Source organism: Salvelinus sp. IW2-2015, linkage group LG4q.1:29 (genome assembly GCF_002910315.2).
Source record: "Salvelinus sp. IW2-2015 linkage group LG4q.1:29, ASM291031v2, whole genome shotgun sequence".
NCBI lineage: Eukaryota > Metazoa > Chordata > Actinopteri > Salmoniformes > Salmonidae > Salvelinus > Salvelinus sp. IW2-2015.
This window is the reverse complement of record NC_036842.1, coordinates 8,578,619-8,591,176: the sequence shown is the minus strand read 5'-3', so window position 1 is coordinate 8,591,176 and position 12,558 is coordinate 8,578,619. Positions and strand designations below refer to the sequence as shown.

Genomic DNA, 12,558 nt, shown 5'->3' with positions numbered 1-12,558 from the left:
AGTTGTTCCGATGATAATACCAACCAGAGGGCGAACATATCTTGAAAGACTTTGGTTGCAACCAGGACTAAAGCAACACCGACATCATCTTTTAGGGAGCGGTAATGAGGTGACCAATAAAGGTTGCAATTGAGATCAGCTGTGCGGGTGAATTTAGCGCGTATTGATCATTTAACAAGACATCAGATGGTGATAATCTAGTGCCATCGATGGTTGCAATAGGTCCCTTGTTATTTGATTATTATTCCAATACGTTCTCTAAGCTACCCAATCACATAATAAATGGTGTGAAAACTGATAGAAGGCTACTGTTTGTGTTTCCCTGTCTGAGTTGATGAGCTGATTTGGGCCATCAGTTGATTGATAGATGAAGGCCCGTTGTAGAACGATAAACTTTCTTCCAGTGCTCGCCCACGTTTTATAGATTTCCATTACCTAACTGTTATGCGCCGGCTTACAGTAGCAAAGGCCTGCTGTGCTTCCAGTTTGATGCCGGCATTTGAAGTCATCCTTGTTGTGGATTGAAAGCCTGTATTGTGTTGTTTTAAAATGTAATTTCTTAAAGCTGTCAAGATGTGTATGCGTTTGAGCCTATCCAAAGACTATTTTGTTGAGTTGAGACACATTTCTTTGATGTGTAAATTATCAGACTATTCGTTTTACTTCTTGAAAACATTGAAATTAATGCAATTAACTTGTGGGCCTAATGTAGGCTATAGGCTATCTAAATGAATTGAAGTCTTTTTTTGTTGTTGCCTACATTGAAGAGCTAGAACAGTGTCGGAAAGATGGAGATGATAGGGGGAGGGGGAGTCAAAGGGCAGTGGGCCGGATTCAAACCATATGTGTGCCAGGGTCAGCGGTTGTAACCCCTGGACCACACAGGCACTGAGGCCACCAATCATCTATTCTTGCTATTGCTTGCCTTGCACATATAATACAACTTTTTATATATATTTTTTTTTTACGGATTTGCCCTAACGAAAAAAAAGTCTATCCCCTACAAATATGTCCGTTTATTATAATCCACGTAAGAATTCACACAAGACGCGCTGTAGCCTGCACATAGTCTACGTAGGCTACTTTTGAACAGGCGCCCAGTGGACCTGCAGTCTAAGGTACAATGTAGGTACGGTGCTGCATTGTACACAAACACCGCTTCAGCTGCCCCCTGGTGGCGATTCTTAATATTTCTTCAGATATTAAAATCCTCTTGCCACAGGATTATTTTCCTGCTACGACAAAACGGGTCAAATCAAATCTGTACTTTCTTGTGGTCAGACACATGCACACATATACATACGAAATGTGTTGATATACACTACCGGTCAAAAGTTTTAGAACACCTACTCATTCAAAGGTTTTTCTTTATTTTACTATGTAGAATAATAGTGAAGACATCAAAACTATGAAATAACACATATGGAATCATGTAGTAACCAAAAAAGTGTTAAACAAATCAAAATATATTTTATACTTGAGATTCTTCAAATAGCCACCCTTTGCCTTGATGACAGCTTTGCCCACTCCTGGCATTCTCTCAACCAGCTTCATGAGGTAGTCACCTGGAATGCATTTCAATTAACAGGTGTGCCTACTTAAAAGTTAATTTGTGGAATTTCTTTCCTCCCTAATGGGTTTGAGCCAATCAGTTGTGTTGTGACAAGGTCGGGGGTATACAGAAGGTAGCCCTATTTGGTAAAATACCAAGTTAATTAGAGTTACCAGCCTCAGAAATTGCAGCCCAAAAAAATGCTTCACAGAGACACATCTCAACATCAACTGTTCAGAGAAGATTGTGTGAATCAGGCCTTCGTGGTCGAATTGCTGCAAAGAAACCACTACTAAAGGACACCAATAAGAAGAAGTGACTTGCTTGGGCCAAGCAACACAAGGAAAGGACATTAGACCGGGGGGAATTTGTCCTTTAGTCTGGAGTCCAAATGTGAGATTTTTGGTTCCAACGGCCGTGTCTTTGTGACGCGCGGTGTGGGTGAACGGATTATCTCCACATGTGTATTTCCCACCATAAAGCATGGAGGAGGAGGTGTTATGGTGTGGGGGTGCTTTGCTGGTGACACTGTATGTGATTTATTTAGAATTCAAGGCACACTTAACCAACAAGGCTACCAGAGCATTCTGCAGCGATACGCCATCCCATCTGGTTTAGGCTTAGTGGGACTATCATTTGTTTTTCAACAGGACAATGACCCAACACACCTCCAGGCTGTGTAAGGGCTATTTTACCAAGAACGAGAGTGATGGAGTGCTGCATCAGATGACCTGGCTTCCACAGTCCCCCGACCTCAACCAATCTCAGCATATGTGGGAACTGTTGCAAAAGCATTCCAGGTGAAGCTGGTTGAGAGAATGCCAAGAGTGTGCAGAGCTGTCATCAAGGAAAAGGATGGCTATTTGAAGAATCTCAAATATAAAATATCTTTTGATTTGTTTGACACTTTTTTGGTTACTACTTGATTCCATATGTGTTATTTCATAGTTTTGATGTCTTCACTATTATTCTACAATGTAGAAAATAGTAAAAATAAAGAAAACCCTTGAATGAGTAGGTGTTCTAAAACGTTTGACCGGTAGTGTTTGTTGTAGAAAACATTTGCATATCAAGCAGATTTTGACACATTTGGCCTTCCCTCTACACGTGCGTGTTAGATGTATGGCTTCTAACCTCTGCCCTTTGACCCTCACAGCAGGGTGGGGTGTTGTCCCTAATAGAATGTACCCTTGTAGAGGAGCTGGATGCCAACGATGAGGACTGTAAGTATCTTTCATAAAATAATAAATCAATGAATAAGTCAACTCAATCAATCAATCAATACGTCAACAAACTATTGACCTTGATCCCTCCCACCCCGCTCCTGTAGACAATGCAGGAGGTCAGGGCTTCAACCACCTGGAGTTTAAAATCGTGGTGGAACCCCCTGATGGCCCCGCCTTCTCTGTCATCCTATTGGCTCCCTCCCGCCAGGAGAAAGCGGCCTGGACCAGTGACATCAGTCAGGTAAACATACCTGGGGATGAGATGCCTAGTCCCAAATCAACTCCTACACCTACTGCTTCTGCAAGCCTCAACGCTGATTTTGAAAGCGGTTCAGCACCATGGACAGTAACATGACTGTCTCTCCTTCTCTCTTTTCTCTCTCTGTCTTTCGTTCATTCTGTACCTTTTTCTTTCTCTCTGTCTATAGTGTATAGATAATATCCGCTGTAATGGCCTGATGACCAGCGTATTTGAGGAGAACTCTAAAGTAACTGTGCCGCACATGATCAAGTAAGAGCCCAAATACAGACTGTATATCCTTTTCCACGTCAGTGAGGGTTGATAATCCCCAGGTTATCCCATCCCCTTCGCCCATCTGGGAGATCACCCAATAGCTGATGATCTTATTGATACTTGTCCCACCAGGTCGGACGCACGGCTGCACAAAGATGATGTGGACATCTGCTTCAGCAAGACGCTCAACTCCTGCAAGGTCCCCCAGATCCGCTACGCCAGCGTGGAGCGGCTGCTGGAGAGACTGACTGACCTGCGCTTCCTCTCTATCGACTTCCTCAACACCTTCCTCCACACGTACAGGATCTTTACTACCGCTGCTGTGGTCATGGACAAACTGGCCGACATATACAAGAAACCTTTTACCTCTATACCGGTCAGGTAGAAAGATATACAGTATGAACCCACACACACATTGTGTCTTCTCATGCCACATCACTCCATCACTCCTTCATCCATTCTGTCTCTTCCTCCCTCTATCCTCATATAATAGACATGCATGCTGACCATCACTCTCTCTGTCTCTTTCCTTCTCTTTCCTCCGCCTCCACTCCACTCCCCTCCTCCACTCCTGGTTTTATCACTCCTCCTCACCCCCTCCTTCCACATCTTTCCCTTCGACACCTCCTCTCCCGTGCTCTCCTGCCCTCTCCCCTTCTCCTTCTCTCCTCCACTCCTCCTCTCCTCTCAGGGTTCAGTATCACTCCTCCGATCGTCTGTCCATCACGTCTCTCTGTCCTGACTACAGTCTGAAGATCACACGGCTTGCTCTGGACCAAAAAGAGTGACGCTCTTTTTTTGTCTTTCTCGTACATTCTCCTCTTTTCACTGCCTCTCCATTGACTCTTTCATTACTTCATTTCACTCATACAGCCTTTCAAACAAAAATACCTTTTCTTCTCGGTTTTAGTTCAGAGGGCTAACATAGATGTTACATAGGTTTCTCATATGACAAAGAAATAATCAAGTGCTTCCTTTTTGTCTTTATCCTCCTCTTCTTCTGCCATCCCTCTGTCCCTCCTCAGGTCTCTGGAGTTGTTCTTTGCCACCAACCAGGGGACGTGGGGAGGCGAGCACCTCAACAACAAATCTCCCCGTCTCTGTCGCAAGTTCTCCTCTCCTCCTCCTCTCACCATCCCCTCCCGCACCTCCTCCCCGGTTCACTCCCGCAAACTCTCCCTCTCCTCCCCGGTCTCCTCCAAGGCAGGAGTCCTAGACCTCTCCACCCCTTCCTCCTCTGCTGCTAACATCCCCCGAGCTTGCCTCTCAGTACCCTCGCTCCATCTCTCTGCCCCCGCTCCCCCAACGCACCAAGAGCCCGGCCTTCAGGGTTTTCTCGCCTCCTCCCACCTCCACCGGGGCTCCATCGGGGTTCTCGTCCCCCCTCCCACCTGCAGCGCGGGCTCCCAGCCTGCCAACAGTCCTGGGGTCTCCACCTCCCCTCCCACCACACAAAAGCCCTTCTAGAACTGAGCCGCCCCCCGGTTCACCGGAACCTGTCCCCCCAACGCCGGAAGAGGGAGGAGACATGCCGCGCATCGATGCATTCTGTGGAAAACTCAGACGCAGCATCCGCAGGGGTAGGCTGGCACATGCACAAACACGACACACAAACACAGACACACAACGCGGGAAGAGGGAGGAGACATGCCGCGCATCGATGCATTCTGTGGAAACTCAGACGCAGCATCCGCAGGGGTAGGCTGGCACATGCACAAACACAGACACACAAACACAGACACACACTCACGCGAGTGCCTGTATATTTTAATTAACAGCTGTTCTGGAGACGGTTTTCTCTGGAGAAGTTCCTCCAGAGTCTAACCCTCAAGTCAGCGAGGACCGCGTCCCCCTGACAGAGTCCCCCTGTCGCTCCCCCTCTACACCCAGACACATGCGATACAGACAGTCTGGAGGTTCCAGCGGGGAAAACAATCGTGGTACTATGTCACCAGCCTCAGCCTTCGCTATTGCCACGGCAGCCGCCGGACACGGCAGTTCCGCAGGGTAACAGACAACATGACGAACAATAACAACAGTCTTACCAGCAGCATTTACCATTTCACCACAAGTTCTCTCTCTCTCTCTCTCTCTCTCTCTCTCTCTCTCTCTCTCTCTCTCTCTCTCTCTCTCTCTCTCTCTCTCTCTCTCTCTCTCTCTCTCTCTCTCTTCTCTCTCTCTCTCTCTCTTCTCTCTCTCTCTCTCTCTCTCTCTCTCTCTCTCTCTCTCTCTCTCTCTCTCTCTCTCTCTCTCTCTCCTCTCTCTCTCTCTCTCTCTTCTCCTCTCCTCTCTCTCTCTCTCTCTCAGGTTTCAATAATAGTGAGAGGACTTGTGACAAGGAGTTTATCATCCGTAGAGCTGCTACCAACAGAGTCCTCAACGTACTGCGTCACGTGGGTCTCCAAGCACTCACAGGTCTGAACATACAACACACACAAAACACTGCTGCCTACCCCCTGCTGTCCTCTGTCCAACTCTCGTGACGCCCAGAGAACTGTCACCCTGCTCCACTGGGGCCCCCTGGTGTCCTGCACTCTGTAGCAGACAGGACTGTTGCCACCGTCTGCTCTGTGGGGCTGGACACACATGCACATTTACGGGATGGTCAGCCCTCCTCTCCTGTGTCCTGGTGTGTAAGTGGACCATACATGCTGAAACAGACAGATGTTGACGTAAGAGAGAAGAGGTCAATTTATGCTCTATAATAATTCTGATGTGGAAGGGAGTGAACAATTGTACCTGTGAGTTCACAGCATCCTCTGAAGAAATGACTGGGGGAATGATGCGCTAAGTTGCGTGTGTGTTTGTGCGTGTGTGTCAGGACTTTGAGATTGAACAGTGAGCTGAAGGTGGGTGTAATGACCCTTCTGGAGGAGGTGCTACGAGACCCAGACCTGCTGCCTCAAGAGAGGAAAGCCACCGGAAACATTCTAAGGTAAATACACGCAGACACACACACACACACACGCAGACACACACACACGCTACGGTACACACGACGACTCAGACACCACACACAGCTCGGCACACATCTTGGTGTGGTGTAGGTCGGCTGTCCGTATACACAGCACATTCACCAAGAGCACGACACACATCGACGCAAAGCTAAGTACGAAGCCACACATTAGTTGGATGACTACATCTCGGGTCGGAGAGCGACAGCGACACACAGTCAGCACACTCACAGGACACAGCACACACATCACACATACAGCACACATGGCGAGATTCTTGAGGTGTGTTTTACGATTACACATAACGACACACTACACACACACAACGAGACACACACAGTCACACACTACAGCAGGCGGACACACAGTCACGAACACACAGTTGGTGGTTGTGGGGCACACAACAGGGCGGTGGCTCGAACACGACATTGGCACAGACATGGAACGGACACACACACACACACACACAACATCACACAGTGAGAGTTAGTGAGTGTGTGTGGTGTGGTGCGTGTACCTTAGTATACCGTGTGAGAGTGTAGAGTGTGTGTGAGAGTGTGTGAGAGTGGGTGTGTGTTTGTGTCATTACATTTGTTATTAATGAGACTCTGCTTGTCCCTCAGTGCCCTTTCTCAAGATGAACAAGATGATGCTCAACTCAGGATAGAAGACATCCTACAGACGGTATGTATAGTTCAATCACACACACAACTACTGCCTAGAATAGATGCTAAGCCATTTCATTTGCAGGATATCAAATCTAATCAAATCAAATTGTATTAGTCACATGCTCCGAATACAACAGGTGTAGGCCTTACAGTGAAATGCTTACTTACGAGCCCCTAACCAATTATGCAGTTAAAAAAAAAATACAGATAAGAATAAGAAATAAAAGTAACAAGTGATTAAAGAGCAGCAGTAAAATAACAATAGCGAGACTATATACAGGGGGGTACCGATACAGAGTCAATGTGCAGGGGCACCGGTTAGTTGAGGTAATATGTACATGTAGGTAGAGTTATTGAAGTGACTATGCATAGATGATAACAACAGAGAGTAGCAGCACTGTAAAAAAAAAGGGGGGGGGGGTGCAATGCAAATAGTCTGGGTAGACATTTGATTAGGTGTTCAGGAGTCTTATGGCTTGGGGGTAGAAGCTGTTAAGAAGCCTCTTGGACCTAGACTTGGTGCTCCGGTACCACTTGCCATGCGGTAGCAGAGAGAACAGTCTATGACTAGGGTGGCTGGAGTCTTTGACAAGTTTTAGGGCCTTCCTCTGACACCGCCTGGTATAGAGGTCCTGGATGGCAGGAACCTTGGCCACGGTGATGTACTGGGTCATACGCACTACCCTCTGTAGTGCCTTGCGGTCGGCGGCCGAGCAGTTGCCATACCAGGCAGTGATGCAACCAGTCAGGATGCTCTCGATGGTGCAGCTGTAGAACCTTTTGAGGATCTAAGGACCCATGCCAAATATTTTCAGTCTCCTGAGAGGGAAGACTGGTGATGAGAGGGAAGAGGGAAGACTGAGAGGGAAGACTGTTTGTTGGTGATGTGGACACCAAGGAACTTGCTCTCAACCTGTTCCACTGCAGCCACATCGATGAGAATGGGGGCAAGCTCAATCCTCTTTTCCCTGAAGTCCACAATCATCTCCTTTGTCTTGATCACGTTGAGGGAGAGGTTGTTGTCCTGACACCACATGACCAGGTCTCTGACCTTCTCCCTATAGGCTGTCTCGTTGCTGTCGTTGTTGGCTGTGCAGTCATGAGTGAACAGGGAGTACAGGAGGGGACTGTACACGCACCCCTGAGGGGCCACTGTGTTGAGGATCAGCGTGGCGCATGTGTTGTTACCTACACTTACCACCTGGGGGCGGCCCATCAGGAAGTTCAGGATCCAGTTGCAGAGGGAGGTGTTTAGTCCCAGGATCCTTAGCTTATTGATGAGCTTTGAGCGCACTAGAGAGCCGTGCCGTGTAGAATGCAATAGAGATCATCATCTGTGGATCTTTTGGGGCGGTATGCAAATTGGAGTGGGTCTAGAGTTTCTGGGATAATGATGTTGATGTGAGCCATGACCAGCTTTTTGAAGCTCTTCATGGCTACAGACGTGAGTGCTACGGGTCAGTTGTTGTTTAGGCAGGTTACCTTAGTGTTCTTGGGCACAGGGACTATGGTGGTCTGCTTGAAACATGTTGGTATTACAGACTCAGACGGGGACAGGTTGAAAATGTCATTGAAGACACTTGCCAGTTGGTCAGCGCATGCTCGCAGTGCACGTCCGGGTAATCCGTCTGGCCCTGCGGCCTTGTTAATGTTAACATGTTTTAAGGTCGTACTCACATCGGCTGAGGAGAGCGTGATCACACAGTCTTCCAGAACAGCTGGTGCTCTCATGCATGTTTCAGTGTTACTTGCCTCGAGGCGAGCATAGAATTAGTTTAGCTCGTCTGGTAGGCTCACTGGGCAGCTCTCGGCTGTGCTTCCCTTTGTAGTCTGTAATGGTTTGCAAACCCTGTCACATCCAACGAGCGTCAGAGCTGGTGTAGTACGATTCGATCTTAGTCCTGTATTGACTCTTTGCCTGTTTGAAGGTTTGTCAGAGGGCATAGCAGGATTTCTTATCAGCTTCTGCTCCTTGAAAGCAGCAGTTCCAGCCTTTAGCTCAGTGAGGATGTTGCCTGTAAATCCATGGCTTCTGGTTGGGTCATGTACATATGGTCACTGTGGGGACGACGTCATCGATGCACTTATTGATAAAGCCAATGACTGATGTGGTGTACTCCTCAATGCCATCGGAGGAATCCCAGAACATATTCCAGTCTGTGCTAACAAAACAGTCCTGTAGCTTAGCATCTGCCTCATCTGACCACTTTTTTACTGATCTAGTCACTGGCGCTTCCTGCTTTAATTTTTGTTTGTAAGCAGGAATCAGGAGGATAGAATTATGGTCAGATTTGCCAAAAGGAGGGCGAGGGAGAGCTTTGTATGTGTCTCTGTGTGTGGAGTAAAAGTGGTCCAGCGTTTTTTTCCTTTGCTTGCACATTTAACATGCTGATAGAAATTTGGTAAAATGGATCTAAGTTTCCCTGCATTAAAGCCTGACTACTAAGAGCATCGCCTCTGGATGAGCGTTTTCTTGTTTGCTTATGCCGGAATACAGCTCATTCAATGCTGTCTTAGTGCCAGCCTCTGACTGTGGTGGTATGTAAACAGCTAAGAAAAATACAGATGAAAACTCTCTAGGTAGGTAGTGTGGTCTACAGCTTATCATGAGATGCGCTACCTCAGGAGAGCAATAGCTCGAGACTTCCTTAGATATAGTGCACCAGCTGTTATTTACAAAAATACATAGTCAGCCGCCCCTTGTCTTACCAGACGCTGTTCTATCCTGACGGTACAGCGTATAACCAGTCAGCCGTATGTTGATAGTGTCGTCGTTCAGCCACGTCTCCGTGAAGCATAAGATATTACAGTTTTTAATGTCACGTAGGTAGTTTAATCTTCCGCGTAGCTCGTTGATTTTATTCTCCAAAGATTGCACGTTTGCTAGCAGAATGGAGGGAAGTGGGGGTTTGTTCGATCGACTACGAATTCTCAGAAGGCAGCCCGCCCTCCAGCCACTTTTTCTCCCCCTCCTCTTCACGCAAATCCTGGGGATCTGGGCCTGTTCCCGAGAAAGCAGTATATCGTTCGCATTGGCCTCGTCAGACTCGTTAAAGTAAAAAATGGATTCTGCCAGTCCGTGGTGAGTAATCACAGTCCTGATGTCCAGAGGTTATTTTTGGTCATAAGAGACGGTAGCAGCAACATTATGTACAAAATAAGTAAAGAAATAAGTAACAAACAACGCAAATAAACGAACAAGAAACACAATCGGTTTGGGGCACGTCAAACGTCTGTCTGCTTCTCTGGCGCCATCTTATAACAATATAGTGGTAGAAAGTGTGTTTAGTCATTATTTAGTCAGTAAATGAATGTTGATGTATTTTGGAATGCAGACTTTGGAACAGAGAAGTCCATTGCTCCACTTCATCCTGGTAAGACGTTGTCCAGATACGTTGTCTCGATATAGACTATTTGAAGTCTTCGCCATAAATGATTAGAACCTAGAGTATTAGTTATATTAGTGTGTATTGTGGTGGAGCATCCCCTGAAGACCCAACCAATACTTTATGTAAAATACTTTAGAATGCATTTAGAAGTATTTGAGGTGCGCTTGATTTAGATCGGAGATTTCACTTTTGGGAAAACGCCATTGCTTCTATTTTACATGGGAAATAAATCAAGCTTAGCTCAAGTATTGTAAAGTATTTGACATGCACTATGTATGTGACCCTGGTTTAGTCCCCTGTAGAGCCATATTAGTCCACTGTGTCCTTTTATTTAGCGGCTACCTGCCAGGTAGCCTAGCGGTTAGAGTGTTGGGCCGGTAACCGAGAGGTTGCTAGTTTGACCACCTGAGCCGACAACGTGAAAAGTCTGTCGAGGCACTTGACCCTAATTCCTCCAGGGTCGCCTTGAGTAACGGCTGAACCCTGGCCGTGACCTCACTTTCAGGGGGGTATGCAAAAAACACACTTATATAAGCTCCCCTTGTTTGTGTATATTAGCTGTCAACCCGTTTGTGGTGCAGACATGGAACACTGTTTAATATTGGTTTTCCAGGCGGAGTGTCCCAAAGCAGAGTGTTTTGAGTCTCTGTCTGCGATGGAGCTGGCTGAACAGATCACCCTGCTAGACCACATTGTGTTCAGGAGCATCCCTTACGAGTGAGTGCATATTCTACATCAGAGAATAGTGTGAGTGTATATTCTACATCAGAGAATAGTGTTGTTGTGTTGTTGTTGCATAATTGTGGTGTGTTCTGTGTCCACCAGAGAGTTTCTGGGCCAGGGCTGGATGAAGCTGGACAAGTCAGAGAGAACTCCATACATCATGAAGACCAGTCAGCACTTTAACGATGTAAGATTTAAAACAGATCTAGACGCTATAGCTCTATACCAGCCAGCGCTTCAGATCTATACTCATATCTCAACATATTTCTCTGTCCCTCTTTTCTGTATCTCTGCCTCTTTCCCACTCCCCTTACTTCTCTCATCCCTCCTCTCCCTTCCCCCTCTCTGTTTTTCTTCTGTTTTCCTGTTCTAGATGAGTAACCTGGTAGCGTCTCAGATCATTGCCCATACAGACGTGGGCTCCAGGGCGAACTCCATAGAGAAGTGGTTGGCGGTTGCTGATATCTGTCGCTGCCTTAACAACTATAACGGAGTTCTAGAGATCACCTCAGCTCTCAACCGTAGCGCCATCTACAGGCTGAAGAAGACATGGGCCAAAGTCTGCAAACAGACCAAGTCATTGATGGACAGGCTGCAGAAGACAGTGTCATCAGAGGGCCGGTTCAAGAACCTGAGAGAAACCCTGAAAAAGTAAGAAAGAGGGGAAATAAAGGGAGAATTTGTGTGTCTGGGTTTTGGTCACAGATTATCATCACGACGTGTACCTGGGCGAACAGTGAAATCTCACCAAGGAGCTATAGGACGTCAGGTAGCCTAGCGGTTAGAGCGTTTGGGCCAGTTCGAATACCCGTGCCGACAAGGGGAAAAATCTGTCGATGTGCCCTTGAGCAAGACACAATACAATAGAGGCAGAATATTTGTCCACATGATGAAGCGCGTATTTTTGAAAATAATTAAAGTGATGCTGTAGATGTTTTGTATCATTTCAGCCAGTAGTTTTGAAAGTAGCGCTCACGAGCCAAAATGGGTCCCAGGAAATGGTGTACTGTACATAGTCATCCATTGCGTATGATGTTCCGTCCTGCATTTTACTTTTTTTTTTAATCCTGCAATTCGTATGATATGTTACAAATTTGTAAGAGCTTAAGATCCCGTTCAATCTCTTTAAGGACTTGTGAAACGTTAGGAAAAGCTTGAATACTATATGAACATTGATTGATGGATTGGTCCGTGTGCAGCTGCAACCCTCCCTGTGTGCCCTATCTGGGGATGTATCTGACTGACCTGGCCTTCATCGAAGAGGGAACGCCCAACTTCACCGAGGAGGGACTCGTCAACTTCTCCAAGATGAGGATGGTAAACACACAAACGCACGCACGCACACACAGTCAGTCAATCAGTCAGCCTGTATCTCTCTCTCTCTCTGCCTGTCTCATGTCTCTCCTCCCTGTTCTCCTCTCTGTTCCAGATGTCTCACATCATCAGAGAGATCCGTCAGTTCCAGGGTGCGCCCTACAGGATAGAGCACCAAGCCAAGGTAACACCCGCCACACAGTCAATCAATGTTTCTA

General features: G+C 46.8%; 1 pseudogene; it reads left to right on the top strand.

Annotated features, from left to right (window-relative positions):
• LOC111962828 (ras-specific guanine nucleotide-releasing factor 2-like) overlaps positions 1-12,558 on the top strand; it is a 39,049-nt pseudogene that overhangs the window by 24,534 nt on the left and 1,957 nt on the right.